The sequence below is a fragment of the Gorilla gorilla genome, chromosome 15 (genome assembly GCF_029281585.2).
Source record: "Gorilla gorilla gorilla isolate KB3781 chromosome 15, NHGRI_mGorGor1-v2.1_pri, whole genome shotgun sequence".
Taxonomy (NCBI): domain Eukaryota; kingdom Metazoa; phylum Chordata; class Mammalia; order Primates; family Hominidae; genus Gorilla; species Gorilla gorilla.
Window position 1 is genome coordinate 32,647,119 of NC_073239.2, and position 18,468 is coordinate 32,665,586.

An 18,468-nucleotide genomic window follows, 5' to 3' on the forward strand; every position below is an offset into this window, starting at 1 on the left:
TCTGAATGGCTTATGGTACACTGTAGAAAGGCTGCAACAGACCCAAATGTAAGTATCTGAATTAGTTTAACCCACTGGCCTCCAAAGCCAGACTGAGAAGCAGTGCTGGTGTGTGGCAAAGTTTTCATTAGTTCAAAGCAAAATGAGAAAAGGAAACAATTACAGTGAGTTTCATAAAGCTAAGCTTATTTAACAGTCCTTTATTGTGGAGTATACCTTTCCTTCTTTTTTTGTGTGTGTGTGTTAGTGTTTTGTTTCAGAAAAGATGATGAAAGCAGATGGGTAGGTTTAGAGATGTGTTGTTGGTGAAATCACCAGTTTTGCAGCCTTATGCCAGTCCCTACAATTAAAGGGGAAAGAATCCTGGTTTGTGAAATCCAGTTCTAGGCATGACTTTTGAATAGAATTCATGTTTGCTCAAGATTCATTTAGTATATGTGCAGGTCAGCTGAGCAGCTGAAAAAGGATTTGGACATTCAGCTGGGCGTGGTGGCTCACGCCTGTAATCCCAGCACTTTGGGAGGCCGAGGCGGGCGGATCACGAGGTCAGGAGATCAAGTCCATCCTGGCTAACACGGTGAAACCCGTCCCTACTAAAAACACAAAAAATTAGCCGGGCGTGATGGTACTTGCCTGTAGTCCCAGCTACTTGGGAGGCTGAGGCAGGGGAATGGCATGAACGCGGGATGCGGAGCTTGCAGTGAGCCGAGATCACGCCACTGCACTCCAATCTGAGGGACAGACGGAGACTCTGTCTCAACAAAAAGAAAAAAAACAAGGATTTCAACATTCAAAAGGGGGTGTATGGCGAGCAAGTAATAGAACAGGCCTGCACTGGATTTCTAGTGTTTTCCTCAGCCAAGAAGTTACAGCTGCAGCACTCTGCTTTGGTACTCAGCACATCCCGATGAGACAGGAGAGCTTCAGCATAATTTTCCCCATGTCCAGGGAAAGCTGACTCTGACTGGTGCTCCTCAGTCTGAGCCTCATGAATTATTGACAGAGGCTGGAAGCGCCACACTCCTTGTCCTCTTGCACTGTTTGGAGCTCATGCACTGTGGGAACCGTTCCCAGGGCTCTCCATCTGTGTGGGGCTGGGGGGAGGGTCCACAGGAGGACTGCTGCGGGGGTTCTCAGGGCTTGGTTCAAAGGGACAAGCCTCCAGGGGGTATTTGATCTCTCTTCCTCTTCTCTTCAGAGGTAGACAGGCCCACTGAGGGGCTGAGGGTTCCAGGAAAGTGAGGAAGACTACACTTCAAAGAGCAAAGGATTCTGGGAAAAGAGAATTGTGGCTTGGGAGCTTGGTGAACACCACATGGCCCTTCCTTGTGTGGGCAGGGTTGCTATTTGGCCTCCAGCACTATTTCTTTTTCTTTCTTTCTTTTCTTTTTTTTTTTTTATTATACTTTAAGTTCTAGGGTGCACGTGTACAACATGCAGGTTTTTTACATATGTACACATGTGCCATGTTGGTGTGCTGCACCCGTTAACTCATCATTTACATTCGGTATTCCTCCTAATGCTATCCCTTCCCCATGCCTGCACCCCACGACAGGCCCCAGTGTGTGATGTTCCCCACCCTGTGTCCAAGTGTTCTCATTGTTCAATTCCCACCTATGAGTGAGAACATGCAGTGTTCTCACAGGGGGTCTGTGAGCAGAAAAGGATAGAAGGAAGTCAAGAAGTATGGGAATCTCTAGCACTACTCCTCATCAAGCTGGCTTATTGGAGATAAGAACAGGAAATCTTGGGGTGGGCATGGTGGCTCATGCCTGTAATCCCAGCCCTTTAGGAGGCTGAGGTGGGCAGATCACTTGAGGTCAGGAGTTTGAGACCAGCTGGCTGAGATGATGAAACCTCGTCTCTACTGAAAATAAAAAAATGAGCCTGGTGTGGTCTGGAGTTCAAGACAAGCCTGGCTAACATGGTGAAATCCTGTCTTTACTAAAAATACAAAAATTAGCTGGGCATGGTCAGGAGTTCAAGACCAGCCTGACCAACATGGTGAAACCCTGTCTACTAAAAATACATGCCTGGTGGCATGTGCCTGTAATCCCAGCTACTCAGGAGGCTGAGGCAGGAGAATTGCTTGAACCTGGGAGGCAGAGGTTGCAGTGAGCTGAGATCATGCCACTGCACTCCAGCCTGGGCAACAGAAGGAGCGACTCCATCTCAAAAAAAAAAAAAGAAGAGGAACAAGAAACCTTTCAGGGAAATACATGCATATGTGGGAGTATCTCTTTGAAATGGGAACTGTAATAGGCAATGGGATTGTTCTTGTATGGAGGTGGTAACATCTGCCTATCTTGAGGGACAAATGCCTCCATGATTGAGGGCTCTCCTCTCATCCTTTTCAAGGGCTGCCTGCGGTCCAGAAGAGAATTCATCTGGGATGGATTTTAAGTCTTGCATTTTGCAATAGCTGTCCCAGATTCACTGTTGAGTCATGCATCACTGACACAAGTCAGGATTAGGCTGTGTGGAAGGGCTGATGTGGGAGTAGGACAACTACCAAGCAGAGAAATAATAGTAAGAGTGTTAACAGCATTTATTGAGCACTTCCTTACTAAGTGCTGGCAAGTGTTAAGTGCTTTTTAGAAATTTTATTGAATATTTTTAATCTGGTGAAATGGGTGTTTTAACGTAGGGAGCCAAAGGCGTGAGGGTCGTGACCAACTCAGCATTCCACTGAAGGCTGTATGGTCTAACAGCAAACTGTTTATCATGATTGCAAAACGTGGGCAAACTCGCTTCTGCACCTGCCACCAGGAGGTTTGCTGAGGGCAATTCCTCCCTGGTGCTGTGCTCCTTGAGGTTATCTACTGGAACATCTGGAGACTACTGTTCAAAGAATGCAGTCATACAAGCCTACACTAAGTCAAGCAGCTTACTGACAACCACCCCTTTCTCCCTATCTCATTCACTCAGTAAATACGAAGGGGTATAGAAGCTCAGGGCCCTTGTTCCCTAGAAGAAACGAGCCCCCTGACCCCTTCTTCCATATGTACTCATTTGTCTTTATTACCATGTTAATCTTCTTTTGTTCAGTCCACCAAGGACTGTGGCATTTTAAATTCTTTTTTTTTTTTTGAGATGGCATCTTGCTCTGTCCTCAGGCTGGAGTGCAGTGGCACAATCTTGGCTCACTGCAACCTCTGCCTCCCGGGTTCGAGCGATTCTCCTGCCTCAGCCTCCCGAGTAGCTGGGACTACAGTACCTGGTGAGCTAGCACAACACCTCACCCAGCTAATTTTTGTATTTTTAGTAGAGATGGGGTTTCACCATGTTGGCCAGGATGGTCTCCATCTCTTGACCTAGTGATCTTATCTTCCTGCCTTGGCCTCCAAAAGTGCTGGGATTACAGGCATGAGCCACTGCGCCCGGTTGGGTGTTTTAAATTCTAAATGTGAAAGTCGAGTGAGTGATGACAACCTCAACCACTGTCTGTGTTGTATAGCTACACTTCATTTTGATGACATTGTTGGGGGATTGATACTTTTCATAGAAATCAATTTTCTCTGAATTGGAATTTTAACTTTCAGGATCAGTGTGTTTTTCAAATCAACACACCTGTTCATTAAATTATAAAAATAAAACATGCTTATTATTTTAAAAAGGGAAAGAAAGTTATGTGAAAAGTAAAAGGTAACTCTTCCCTATGGTTCTTTTACCTTCTTCCCATATAGCTCTTGGCTTTGTGTATCTTTCCAGAAGTTTCCTATACATTTACATGCATTTTTCTTTTAAAAATTGTTTCCACAAATGAGATTACACTGCACATACTGCCCTTCAAATTGCATTTATTTTCTTTCTTCTATGCTCCAACTCCCCTTTTTAATTTCTTTTTTTACATTTTTTCTTTTTTTAAATTATTATACTTTAAGTTCTGAGATACATGTGCAGAACTTGCAGGTTTGTTATATAGGTATAAACGTGCCATGGTGGTTTACCGCACCCATCAACACGTCATCTATATTAAGTATTTCTCCTAATGCTATCCCTTCCCCAGCCCCCTATAAACCCAACAGGCCCTGGTGTGTGATGTTCCCCTCCCTGTGTCCATGTGTTCTCATTGTTCCACTCCCACTTATGAGTGAGAACATGTGGTGTTTGGTTTTCTGTTTTTGTGTTAGCTTGCTGAGAATGATGGTTTCCAGCTTCATCCACGTCCCTGCAAAGGACATGAACTCATCTTTTTTTATGGCTGCATAGTATTCCATGGTGTATATGTGCCCCATTTTCTTTATGCAGTCTATCATTGATGGGCATTTGGGTTGGTTCCAAGTCTTTGCTACTGTGAACAGTGCTGCAATAAACATATGTGTGCATGTGTCTTTATAGTAGAATGATTTATAATTCTTTGGGTATATACCCAGCAATGGGATTGCTGGATCAAATGGTGTTTCAGGTTATAGGTCTTTGAGGAATGGTCACACTGTCTTCCACAACGGTTGAACTAATTTACACTCCCACCAACAGTGTAAAAGTGTTCCTATTTCTCCACATCCTCTCCAGCATCTGTTGTTTCCTGACATTTTAATGACTGCCATTCTAACTGGTGTGGGATGGTATCTCATGGTGGTTTTGATTTGCATGTCTCTAATGAGCAGTGATGATGAGCTTTTTTTCATGTTTGTTGGCTGCATAAATGTTTTCTTTTGAGAAGTGTCTGTTCACATCCTTAGCCCACTTTTTGATGGGGTTGTTTGTGTTTTTTCTTGTAAATTTGTTTAAGTTCTTTGTAGATTTTGGATATTAGCCCTTTGTCAGATGGATAGATTGCAAGAATTTTCTTCCATTCTGTGGGTTGCCTGTTCACTCTGATGATAGTCTCTTCTGCTGCGCTGAAGCTCTTTAGTTTAATCAGGTCCAATTTGTCTATTTGGACTTTGTTGCCATTGCTTTTGGTGTTTTAGTTATGAAGTCTTTGCCCATACCCGTGTCCTGAATGGTATGGCCTAGGTTTTCTTCTAGGGTTTTTATGGTTTTAGGTCTTATAATTAAGTCTTTAATCCATCTTAATTAAATCCAACTTAATTTAATACAACATAATAAAATTGAGTTAATTTTTGTATAAGGTGTAAGGAAGGGGTCCAGTTTCAGTTTTCTGCCTATGGCTAGCCAGCTTTCCCAACATCATTTATTAAATAGGGAATCCTTTCCCCATTGCTTGTTTTTGTCAGGTTTGTCAAAAATCTGATGGTTGTAGGTGTGTGGTGTTATTTCTGCAGCCTCTGTCCCATTCCATTGGTCTAGATATCTGTTTGGTACTAGTACCATGCTGTCTTGGTTACTGTAGCCTTGCAGTATAGTTTGAAGTCAGGTAGCGTGATGCCTCCAGCTGTGTTCTTTTTGCTTTGGATTGTCTTGGCTATATGTAGGGAAAAGAAAGAGATCAGACTGTTACTGTGTCTATGTAGAAAAGGAAGACATAAGAAACTCCATTTTGACCTGTACCCTGAACAATTGCTTTGCCCTGAGATGCTGTTAATCTGTAACTTTAGCCCCAACCTTGAGCTCACAGAAACATGTGTTGTATGGAACCAAGGTTTAAGGGATCTAGGGCTGTGCAGGATGTGCCTTGTTAACAAAATGTTTACAGGCAGTATGCTTGGTAAAAGTCATCACCATTCTCCAGTCTCAATAAATCAGGGGCACAACGCACTGCGGAAAGCCGCAGGGACCTCTGCCCTGGAACGCTGGGTACTGTCCAAGGTTTCTCCCCATGTGATAGTCTGAAATATGGCCACGTGGGATGGGAGAGCCCTGACCGTCCCCCAGCCCGACACCCGTGAAGGGTCTGTGCTGAGGAGGATTAATAAAAGAGGAAGGCCTCTTGCAGTTGAGATAGAGGAAGGCCACTGTCTCCTGCCTGCCCCTGGGAACTGAGTGTCTTGGTATAAAACACGATTGTACATTTGTTCAGTTCTGAGTTAGGAGAACAACCGCCCTGTGGCGGGAGGCGAGACATGTTTGCAGCAATGCTGCCTTGTTATTCTTTACTCCACTGAGATGTTTGGGTGGAGAGAAGCATAAATCTGGCCTACATGTACATCCAGGCATAGTACCTTCCCTTGAACTTATTTGTGACACAGATTCCTTTGCCACATGTTTTCTTGCTGACCTTCCTCCCACTATCACCCTGCTCTTCTGCCGCATTCCTCTTGCTGAGATAGTAAAAATAGTAATTAACAAATGCTGAGGGAACTCAGAGACTGGTGCCAGTGTGGGTCCTCTGTATGCTGAGCACCAGTCCCCTGGGCCCACTTTTCTTTCTCTACACTTTGTGTCTTATTTCTTTCCTCAGTCTCTCATCCTGCCTGACAAGAAATACCCACAGGTGTGGAGGGGCTGGCCCCCTTCAGCTATATGGGCTCTTTTTTTGGTTCCATATGAAATTTAAAGTAGTTTTTTTTCCAATTTTGTGAAGAAAGTCATTAGTAGCTTGATGGGGATAGCATTGAATCTATAAATTACCTTGGGCAGTATGGCCATTTTCATGATATTGATTCTTCCTATCCATGAGCATGGACTGTTTTTCCATTTGTTTGTGTCCTCACTTATTTCCTTGAGCAGTGGTTTGTAGTTCTTCTTGAAGAGGTCCTTCATGTCCCTTGCAAATTGGATTCCTAGGTATTTTATTCTCTTTGTAGCAGTTGCAAATGGGAGTTCACTCATGATTTGGCTCTCTGTCTATTACTGGCATATAGGAATGCTTGTGATTTTTGCACATTGATTTTGTATCCTGAGACTTTGCTGAAGTTGCTTATCAGCTTAAGGAGATTTTGGGCTGAGATGATGGGGTTTTCTAAATATACAATCATGTCATCTGCAAACAGAGACAATTTGACTTCCTCTTTTCCTAATTGAATACCCTTTATTTCTTCCTCTTGCCTGAGTGCCCTGGCTAGAAAACTTCCAATACTATGTTGAATAGGAGTGGTGAGATAATGCATCCTTGTCTTGTGCTGATTTTCAAAGGGAATGCATCCAGCTTTTGCCCACTCATTATGATATTGGCCGTGGGTCTGTCATAAATAACTCTTACTATTTTGAGATACGTTCCATCAATACCTAGTTTATTGAGAGTTTTTAGCATGAAAGGCTGTTGAATTTTGTCAAAGGCCTTTTCTGCATCTATTGAGATAATCATGTGGTTTTTGTCATTGGTTCTGTTTATGTGATGGACTATGTTTATTGATTTGCTTATGTTGAACCAGCCTTGCATCCCAGGAACAAAGCTAACTTGATCATGGTGGATAAGCTTTTTGATGTGTTGCTGGATTCAGTTTGCCAGTATTTTATTGAGGATTTTCTCAATGATGTTCATCAGGGATACTGGCCTGAAATTTTCTTTCTTTTGTTGTGTCTCTGCCAGCTTTTGGTATCAGGATGATGCTGGCCTCATAAAATGAGTTAGGGAGGAGTTCCTGTTTTTCTGTTGTTTGGAATAATTTCAGAAGGAATGGTACCAGCTCCTCTTTGTACATCTGGTAGAATTCGGCTGTGAATCCGTCTGGTCCTGAGCTTTTCTTTGATAAGCCATGAATTACTGCTTCAATTTCAGAACTTGTTATTGGTCTATTTAGGGATTTGAATTCTTCCTGATTTAGTCTTGGGAGGGTGTATTTGTCCAGGAATTTATCTATTTCTTCTAGATTTTCTAGTTTATTTGCATAGAGTAGTTTATAGTATTCTCTAATGGTAGCTTGTATTTCTGTGGGATCAGTGGTGATATCCCCTCCATCATTTTTTATTGCATCTATTTGATTCTTCTCTCTTTTCTTCTTTATTGGTCTAGCTAGCAGTCTATCTATTTTGTTGATCTTATCAAAAAAACCAGCTCCTGGATTCACTCATTTTTTTGAAGGTCCTTTCCTGTCTCTGTCTCCTTCAGTTCTGCTCTGATCTTAGTTATTTCTTGTCTTCTGCTGGCTTTTGAATATGTTTGCTCTTGCTTTTCTAGTTCTTTTAATTGTGATGTTAGGGTGTTGGTTTTGTATCTTTCCTGCTTTCTCCTGTGGGCATTTAGTGCTATAAATTTCACTCTAAACACTGCTTTGGCTGTGTCCCAGGGATTCTGGTACATAGTGTCTTTGTTCTCCCTGGTTTCAAAGAAGTTATTTATTTCTACTATAATTTCATTATATACCCAATAGTCATTCAGGAGCAGGTTGTTCAGTTTCCATGTAGTTGTGTGGTTTTGAGTGAGTTTCTTAATCTGAGTTCTAATCTGATTGCACTGCAGCCTGAGAGACTGTTTGTTATGATTTCCATTCTTTTGCATCTGCTGAGGAGGGTTTTACTTCCAATTATGTGATCAATTTTAGAATAAGTGCGATGTGGTGCTGAGAAGAATGTATATTCTGTTGACTTGGGGTGGAGAGTTCTGTAGATGTCTATTAGGTCTGCCTAGTCTAGAGCTGAGTTCAAGTCCTGGATATCCTTGTTAATTTTCTGTCTCATTGATCTGTCTAATACTGACAGTGGGGTGTTGGGTTGTTAACGTCTCCCATTGCTATTGTGTGGGAGTCTAAGTCTCTTTGTAGGTCTCTAAGAACTTGCTTTATGAATCTGGGTGCTCCTGTATTGGGTACATATATATTTAGGATAGTTAGCTCTTCTTGTTGAATTGATCCCTTTACCATTATGTGATGGCCTTCTTTGTCTCTTTTGATCTTTGTTGGTTTAAAGTCTGTTTTATCGGAGACCAGGATTGCAACCCCTGCTTTTTTTTGCTTTCCATTTGCTTGGTAAATATTCCTCCATCCCTTTATTTTGAGCCTATGTGTGTCTTGGCACATGAGACGGGTCTCTTGAATACAGCACAATGATGGGTCTTGACTCTTTATCCAATTTGCCAGTCTGTGTCTTTTACTTGGGGCACTTAGCCTGTTTACATTTAAGGTTAATATTGTTATGTGTGAATTTGATCCTGTCATTATGATGCTAGCTGGTTATTTTGCCCATTAGTTGATGTCAATAGTCTTGACAATTTGGTATGGTTTTGCAGTGGCTGGTACTGGTTGATCCTTTCCATGTTTAGTGCTTCCTGCAGGAGCTCTTGTACATCAGGCCTGGTGGTGACAAAATGTCTCAGCATTTGCTTGTCTGTAAAGGATTTTATTTCTCCTTCACTTGTGAAGCTTAGTTTGGCTTCATAACCATTCCTCATGGCACAGTCCCTCACAGCTTCCCTTGGCTAGGGGAGGGGGTTCTCTGACCCCTTGTGCTTCCTGAGTGAGGTGATGGCCACCCTGATTCAGCTGGCTCTTCATGGGCTGCACCCACTGTCTCACCAGTCCCAGTGAGTTGAGCCAGGTACCTCAGTTGGAAATGCAGAAATCACCTGCCTTCTGCGTTGATCTCGCTGGGAGCTGCAGACTGGAGCTGTTCCTATTTGGTCATCTTGTCAGCCACCCTTTTTATTTTTTAAAATACATTGTTGGCTAATGAGTGGTACATAATAGACCTACTTTATTCTCTCTCTTCTTTTATAAAATAGCTGTACAGTATTCTATTGTGTGGCTATTCCATAATTTATTTAGCTAGTCTCCTACTGATGGATATTTAAGTAGCTTCCAGTGTTTTCCTATTTCAAACAATGCTATGGTGAACAACATTGGATGAGTAAGTATTTTTGTGTGTTTGGTACAAATACATTTGTACGCTGGGCCAAAGTTTTAAATTGATGACTATGACAGTCAAATTACCTTAAAAAAGATTTGTCAACCTAAAATAATAAAAGGGTGAGAATTGAATTTAAGGAGTGTTTATTGAAGTGCAAAGTGTGAGGATGGACCATCTGGAAACATCAAATCCAAAGGAATGCAGTCAGCATTCTGAAGTGGAGAAGTTAAGGTTTCAATTTTATATCCAGAGAGAGAGAGGAGTGTTTAGCAAAATTATAACATTATTCATACAAGGTTGGCACACAGTTACAGCCATTGATCGGTTATACGCAGTGTTTCTTTTTGGGAAGGATACGTTTAACATGTTTTTTAGAGGGTGTAATAATTGTGGGTTTTTGTCATCTGGTCTAAGCAAAGCAGGACAACAATGGGAAATTAATATACAACAAGGGTCATTAATTAAGAAGGCCAGAGGTTTTTTTCCATGATGTCATTTAATTCTCTCTAGTCATTGTACAGAAGAAGAAAAATAAGAAAGCTAGTTAATCTATAATTTGAGAACAGAAGTTATAACCACATACGACTCAGATCACAGTCACGTCTCAAGGCTTAAAGTGATTTTGGGGGTTCCCACAGCTTTTAAATTTTATTTATTTTCACAGATTTAAGCAGTTTTGATGAATTTTTCCCCCTGAAGTGAATTTACCTGCTGCTCTACTCCCTTATGCCTAGTATATAGAATGGCTTAAACTTCGGTGGTGGCTTAAGCTCAGTGATAAAATGGTAACACACTTTAGGTCGCAGTGGCCAACTTGCAGAACTGCCACTTGCAGATCTGAGGCACACCCAGTTCCACTCATGTTTGTCATTGAGAATGCTGGCTCAGCACTGCCAGCCCTTGGGGTATTTAAACAGAAGCTAGAAATCCGGATGGTAATAGGAAATATTTAAATTTTAAATGTTAGCCAATTATTTACTTAAAAAAGAACCCAGAAAAGAAAACAGTGAATGGATCTGTCGGTGCCAGAGGCTGACTGATATAGTCTATTTAAATGGAATGGATTATTAATTTTGTGAGATATTGCTCTATCTAGAATTTCTTTTTTTATTATTATACTTTAAGTTCTAGGGCACATGTGCACAACGTGCAGGTTTTTTACATAGGTATACATGTATCAGGTTGGTTTGCTGGATCCATCAACTTGTCATTTACATTAGGTATTTCTCCTAATGCTATCCCTCCCCCAGCCCCCCAGCCCCCAACAGACTCTCGTGTGTGATGATTCCGTCTCTGTTTCCATGTGTTCTGCTTGTTCCACTTCCACTTAAGAGTGAGAAGATGCAGCGTTTGGTTTTCTGTCCTTGTGATATTTTGCTGAAAGTGATGATTTCCAGCTTCATCCATGTCCCTGCAAAGGACATGAACTCATCCTTTTTTATGGCTGCATAGTATTCCATGGTATACATGTGCCACATTTTCTTTATCCAGTCTATCATTGATGGGCATTTGGGTTGGTTCCAAGTTTTTGCTATTGTGAACAGTGCTGCAATAAACATATGTGTGTATGTGTCTTTATAGTAGAATGATTTATGATCCTTTGGGTAGATATCCAGTAATGGGGTTGCTGGATCAATTGGTATTTCTGGTTCTAGATCCTTGAGGAATGGCCACAGTGTCTTCCACAATGGTTAAACTAATTTGCACTCCCACGAACAGTCTAAAAGCCTTCCTATTTCTCCACATCCTCTCCAGCTTCTGTTGTTTCCTGACTTTTTAATGTTGCCATTCTAAGTGTTGTGAGATGGTATCTCATTGTGGTTTTGCTTTGCATTTCTCTGATGAGCAGTGATGATGAGCATTTATTCATATGTCTGTTGGCTGTGTAAATGTCTTCTTTTGAGAAGTTTCTGTTCATATTTTTTACCCACTTTTTGATGGGGTTATTTTTCTTTCTTGTAAATTTATTTAAGTTCTTTGTAGATTCTGAATATTAGACCTTTGTCAGATGGATAGATTGCAAGAATTTTCTCCTATTCTGTAGGTTGCCTTTTCACTCTGATGATAGTTTCTTTTGCTGTGCAGAAGCTCTTTAGTTTAGGTAGATCCCATTAGTCTATTTTGGCTTTTGTTGCCATTACTTTTGGTGTTTTTATCATGAAGTCTTTGCCCATGCCTATGTCCTGAATGGTATTGTCTAGGTTTTCTTCTAGGGTTTTTATGGTTTTAGGTCTTACATTTAAGGCTTTAATCCATCTTGAGTTAATTTTAGTATAAGGTGTAAGGAATGCATCCAGTTTCAGCTTTCTACATATGGCTAGCTAGTTTTCCCAGCACCATTTATTAAATAGGGAATCCTTTCCCCATTGCTTGTTTCTGTCAGGTTTGTCAAAGATCAGATGGTTGAAGATGTGTGGTGTTATTTCTGAGGCCTCTGTTCTGTTCCATTGGTCTAGATATGTTTTGGTACCAGTACCATGCTGTTTTGGTTACTGTAGCCTTGCAGTATAGTTTGAAGTCAGGTAGTGTGACGCCTCCAGCTTTGTTCTTTTTGCTTATGATTTCCTTGGCTATACCGGCTCTTTTTTGGTTCCGTATGAAATTTAAAGTAGTTTTTTCCAATTCTGTGAGGAAAGTCAGTGGTAGCTTGATGGGGATAGCATTGAGTCTATAATTTACTTTGGGCAATATGGCCATTTTCATGATATTGAGTCTTCCTATCCATGAGCATGGAATATTCTTCCATTTGTTTGTGTCCTCACTTATTTCCTTGAGCAGTGGTTTGTAGTTCTCCTTGAAGAGGTCCTTCACATCCCTTGTAAGTTGGATTTCTAGGTATTTTATTCTCTTTGTACCAATTGTGAATGGGACTTCACTCATGATTTGGCTCTCTGTCTATTATTGGCGTACAGGAATGCTTGTGATTTTTGCACATTGATTTTGTATCCTGAGACTTTGCTGAAGTTGCTTATCAGCTTAAGGAGATTTTGGGCTGAGATGATGGGGTTTCTAAATATACGGTGAAATCATCTGCAAACAGAGACAATTTGACTTCCTCTTTTCCTCATTGAATACCCTTTATTTCTTCCTCTTGCCTGATTGCCCTGGCCAGAACTTCCAATACTATGTTGAATAGGAGTGGTGAGAGAGGGCATCCTTGTCTTGTACTGGTTTTCAAAGGGAATGCTTCCAGTTTTTGCCCATTCAGTATGACATTGGCTATGGGTTTGTCATAAATAGCTCTTATTATTTTGAGTTACATTCCATGAATACCAAGTTTATGGAGAGTTTTTTTAGCATGAAGGGGTGTTTAATTTTGTTCGAAGGCCTTTCTGCATCTATTGAGATAATCATGTGGTTTTTGTCATTGGTTCTGTTTGTGTGATGGGTTATGTTTATTGATTTGCTTATGCTGAACCAGGTTTGCATCCCAGGGATGAAGCCACCTTGATCATGGTGGATAAGCTTGTTGATGTGCTGCTGGATTTGGTTTGCCAGTATTTTATTGAGGATTTTTGCATTAATGTTCATCAGGGATACTGGCCTAAAATTTTCTTTCTTTTGTTGTGTCTCTGCCAAGCTTTGATATCCAGATTATTCTGGCATTATAAAATGAGTTAGGGAGGATTCTTTTTCTATTGATCGGTATAGTTTCAGAAGGAATGGTACCAGCTCCTGTTTGTACCTCTGGTAGAATTCGGCTATGAATCCATCTGGTCCTGGACTTTTTTTGGTTTTGTAGGCTATTAATTATTGCCTCAATTTCAGAAGCTGTTATTGGTCTATTCAGCGATTCAGCTTCTTCCTGATTTAGTCTGGGGAAGGTGTATGTGTCCAAGAATTTATCCAATTCTTCTAGGTTTTCTAGTTTATTTGCATAGAGGTGTTTATAGTATTCTCTGATGGTAGTGTGTATTTCTGTGGGATCACTGGTGATATCCCTTTTATCATTTTTTATTGTGTCTATTTGACTCTTCTCTCTTTTCTTCCTTATTAGTCTTGCTAGCAGTCCATTTTGTTGATCTTTTCAAAAATTCAGCTGCTGGATTCATTGATCCTTTGAAGGTTTTTTTTAATGTCTTTATCTCCTTCAGTTCTGCTCTGATCGTCGTTATTTGCTGTCTTCTGCTAGCTTTTGAATTTGTTTGCTCTTGCTTCTCTAGTTCTTTTAATTTTGACGTTAGGGTGTTGATTTTAGATCTTTCCTGCTTTCTCTTGAGGACATTCAGTGCTGTAAATATCCCTCTATACACTATTTTAAATGTGTCCCAGAGATTCTGGTACACTGTGTCTTTGTTCTCATTGGTTTCAAAGACCATGTTTATTTCTGCCTTCATTTTGTTATTTACCCAGTAGTCATTCAGGAGCAGGTTGTTCAGTTTCCATATAGTTGTGCAGTTTTGAGTGAGTTTCTGAGTCCTGAGTTCTAATTTGATTGCACTGTGGTCTGGGAGACAGTTTGTTGTGATTGCTGTTCTTTGGCATTTGCTGAGGAGTGTTTTACTTCCAATTATGTGGTCAATTTTAGAATAAGTGTGATGTGGTGCTGAGAAGAATGTATATTGTGTTGACTTGGGGTGGAGAGTTCTGTAGATGTGTATTACGCCTACTTGGTCTAGAGATGAGTTCAAGTCCTGGACATCCTTATTAATTTTCTGTCATGTTTTCTGTCTAATATTAACAGTGGGGTGTTACTGTCTCCCATTACTATTGTATGGGTGTCTAAGCCTCTTTGTAGGTCTCTAAGAACTTGCTTTATGAATCTGGGTTCTCCTGTATTGGGTGCATATATATTTAGGATAGTTAGCTCTTCTTGTTGAATTGATTCCTTTACCATTATGTGATGGCCTTCTTTGTCTCCTTTCATCTTTGTTGGTTTAATGTCTGTTTTATCAGAGACCAGGATTGCAATCCCTGCTTTTTTTTTGCTTTCCATTTGTTTGGTAGATCTTCCTCCATCCCTTTGAGAGGTGGCAGCGTGCTGGCAGCCCTTGCTCACTCTCGGCGCCTCCTCAGCCTCGGCACCCACTCTGGCCACGCTTGAGGAGCCCTTCAGCCTGCTGCACTGTGGGAGCCCCTTTCTGGGCTGGCTGAGACTGGAGCTGGCTTCCTCAGCTTGCAGGGAGGTGTGGAGGGAGAGGCATGGGTGGGAACTGGGGCTGTGCGCAGCACTTGCAGGCCAGCACGAGTTCTGGGTGGGTTTGGCCTTGGCGGCACAATGCACTGCGGAAAGCCACAGGGAAAGCGCTTTCTGCCCTTGAAAGCGGGGTATTGTCTAAGGTTTCTCCCCATGTGATAATCTGAAATATGGCCTCATGGGATAAGAAAGACCTGACTGTCCCCCAGCCTGACACCCATAAAGGGTCTGTGCTGAGGTGGATTAGTACAAGAGGAAAGCCTCTTGCAGTCGAGATAGAGGAAGGCCACTGTCTCCTGCCTGCCCCTGGGAACTAAATGTCTCGGTATAAATCCCGATTGTACATTTGTTCAGTTCTGAGATGAGAGAAAAACCGCCCTATGGTGGGAGGCAAGACATGTTTGCAGCAATGCTGCCTTGTTATTCTTTTCTCCACCAAGATGTTTGGGTGGAGAGAAACATAAATCTGGCTTACGTGCACGTCCAGTCATAGTACCTTCCCTTGAACTGAATTATGACGTAGATTCTATTGCTCACATGTTTGTTGCTGACCTTCTCCTTATTATCACCCTGCCCTCCTGCTACATTCCTTTTTACTGAAATAATGACGATAATAATCAATAAAAACTGAGGGAACTCAGAGACCGGTGCTGGTGCAGGTCCTTGGTATGCTGAGCGCCGGTCCTCTGGACTCACTGTTGTTTCTCTATACTTTGTCTCTGTGTCTTATTTCTCTTTCTCAGTCTCTCGTCCCACCTGACTAGAAATACCCACAGGTGTGGAGGGGCAAGCCACCCCTTCAAGCAGTAGCAACACGCTTGGGTCCCCTTCCACACTGTGGAAGCTTTGTTCTTTCGCTCTTTGCAATAAATCTTGCTGCTGCTCACTCTTTGGGTCCACACTGCCTTTATGAGCTGTAACACTCACCGTGAAGGTCTGCAGCTTCACTCCTGAGGCCAGTGAGGCCACGAACCCACCGGAAGGAATGAACAACTCCGGACGGGAGGAACGAACAACTCCAGACATGCCGCCTTAAGAGCTGTAACACTCACTGCGAAGGTCCGCAGCTTCACTCCTGAAGCCAGCGAGACCACGAACCCACCAGAAGGAAGAAACTCTGAACATGTCTGAACATCGGAAGGAACAAACTCCGGACACGCTGCCTTTAAGAACTGTAACACTCACCGCGAGGGTCCGCAGCTTCATTCTTGAAGTCAGTGAGAACAAGAACCCACCAATTCCAGACACACCTCCATTTTGAGCCTATGTGTGTCTTTGCACGTGAGATGGGTCTCCTGAATACAGCACACCATATGGGTCTTGATTCTTTTTCCAATTTGCCAGTCTGTGTCTTTTAATTGGGGCATTTATCCCATTTACATTGAAGGTTAGTATTGTTATATGTGAATTTGATCCTGTCATGATGTTAGCTGGTTATTTTGCCCATTAATTGATGCAGTTTCTTCATAGCATCAATGGTCTTTACAATTTCATATGTTTTTGCAGTGGGTGGTACCGGTTGTGCCTTTCCATGTTTAGTGCTTCCTTCAGGAGCTCTTATTGTAAGGCAGGCCTGGTGGTGACAAAATCTCTCAGCATCTGCTTGTCTGCAAAGGATTTTATTTCTCCTTCACTTACAAAGCTTAGTTTGGCTGGATATGAAATTCTAGTTTCAAAAATCTTTTCTTTCAGAATGTTGAAAATTGGTCCCAACTCTTTTCTGGTTTGTATGGTTTCTGCTGAGAGATCTGCTGTTAGTCTGATGGGCTTCCCTTTGTTGGTAACCCAACCTTTCTCTCTGGCTGCCCTTAACCTTGCTGAGTCTGAGAATTATGTGCCTTGGGGTTGCTCTTCTCAAGGAGTATCTTTGTGATGTTCTCTGTATTTCCTGAATTTGAATGTTTCTTTTTTCTTTTTTTTTTGTCTCTAATCTTGTCTTCTCACTTTATTTCATTAATTTTATATTCAATCACTGATATCCTTTCTTCCACTTGATTGAATCAGTTATTGAAGCTTGTGTATACTTCATGAAGTTCTTGTACTGTGGTTATCAGCTCCATCAGGTCATTTAAGCTCTTCTCTACATTCTTCATTCTAGTTAGCCATTCGTTTAACCTTTTTTCAAGGTTTTTAGCTTCCTTGTAATGGGTTAGAACATGCTCCTTTAGCTGGGAGTAGTTTGTTATTATTGACCTTCTGAAGCTTACTTCTGTCAAGTTATCGAACTCATTCTCCACCCAGTTTTGTTCCCTTGCTGGTGAGGACTTGTAGTCCTTTGGAAGAGAAGAGACGTTCTGGTTTCCGGAAGTTTCAGCCTTTCTGCTCTGGTTTCTCTCCATCTTTGTGGTTTTATCTACCTTTGGTCTTTGATGTTGGTGACCTATGGATGGGGTTTTAGTGTGGATGTCCTTTGCTATTCTGATGTTGATGCTGTCGTTTGCTGATGTTGATGGTATTCCTTTCTGTTTGTTAGTTTTCCTTCTAACAGGCCCGTCAGCTGCAGGTCTTTGGGGGTTTGCTGGAAGGCCATTCCAGACCTTATTTTCTTGGGTATCACTAGAGGAGGCTGCAGAACAGCAAATATTGCTGCCTGATCCTTCTTCTGGAAGCTTTGTTCCACAGGGGCACCCACCTGTATGAGGTGTCTCTCCGCCCCTACTGGGCGGTGTTTTTCAGTCAAGCTACATGGGGGTCACGGACCCACTTGGGGAGGCAGTCTGTCCGTTATCAGAGCACGAACTCCGTGCTGGGAGAAGCACTGCTGTCTTTAGAGCTGTCAGGCAAGACACTGAAGTCTGCAGAAGCTGTCTGCTGCCTTCTGTTCAGATATGCCCTGCCCCCTGAGGTGGAATCTAGAGAGGCAGTAGGCCTTGCTGAGCTGCGGTGGCTTCCGCCCAGTTAGAGCTTCCCTGCGGCTTTGTTTACACTGTGATCATAGAACGCCTACTGAATAGCAGTGGAGGACTTCCCTCCCCCACCGCCCCGTTAATTGATGCAGTTTCCCCCCCCCCCACCCCCCGCCCTCTCCACCCTACCCGTCAAGCTCCAGCTCCAGCGGAGGATGCTCCAGGGACAGCGATGTCAGGAGTGAGATGCAGGGGCTGCCTTAGAGTCTGGATGCATTTGGTAGCGGGGTGTGAGGCACCGGGCCGGGGAGCAGGGCCGGAAGGAACGTGCTGGATCTGGGATGCTACCAGACGGGGCGTCCCATAGACCGAGGCAGTCCCGTACCTTACAACTCTCAGATGAGCTCCACGGTGGGCTTGGCCACCGCGACCCCTACTGCCGAGGCTGCTGCAGAGGAGCCGCCGCCACCGCCACCGCTGTGGAGCAGCCACACATGCTAGACTCCGCTTCAGTAAAGCCCGGGCGGTGAGCGCTGCCGCAGAGGCGAGCCCCCTCCAGACAGGGGCGGTTGCGTGAGCGCCCCTCCCCCGACCGGGCCTTGGAGCGCGGGCTCCCACGCCCGCCCGGAGAGCTGCCCGACTGAGCATGCGCGTCGCGCTGCCGAGCCTCCTGAGACCCCGCGGGCTGGCGCCGACCTTTCTTGCCGGCTCCGGCGTGAGAGGCCCGTCGGCGTGAGAGGCTCAGCGTGTGTCGCCCAGTGTCACTGCCTTTGGGGCGGGGGACAGCGTCCCCACTTTCCGTGTACTCAATCCTCGGGCCCGTGGGCAGAACCCATTTCTTTTGTTTGTGGGCCT

The 18,468-nt window shown here is 43.0% G+C and overlaps 1 long non-coding RNA gene across 1 annotated transcript; it reads right to left on the minus strand.

The window, feature by feature from the left end:
* Window positions 1-3,783: 3,783 nt before the first annotated feature.
* LOC129526814 (uncharacterized) lies at window positions 3,784-18,271 on the minus strand. The gene is made up of 2 exons (XR_008671569.2): window positions 17,999-18,271; window positions 3,784-5,371 (listed from the first exon to the last, which is right to left on the minus strand). It is a non-coding gene; the product is annotated as an uncharacterized lncRNA (long non-coding RNA).
* Window positions 18,272-18,468: the final 197 nt, after the last annotated feature.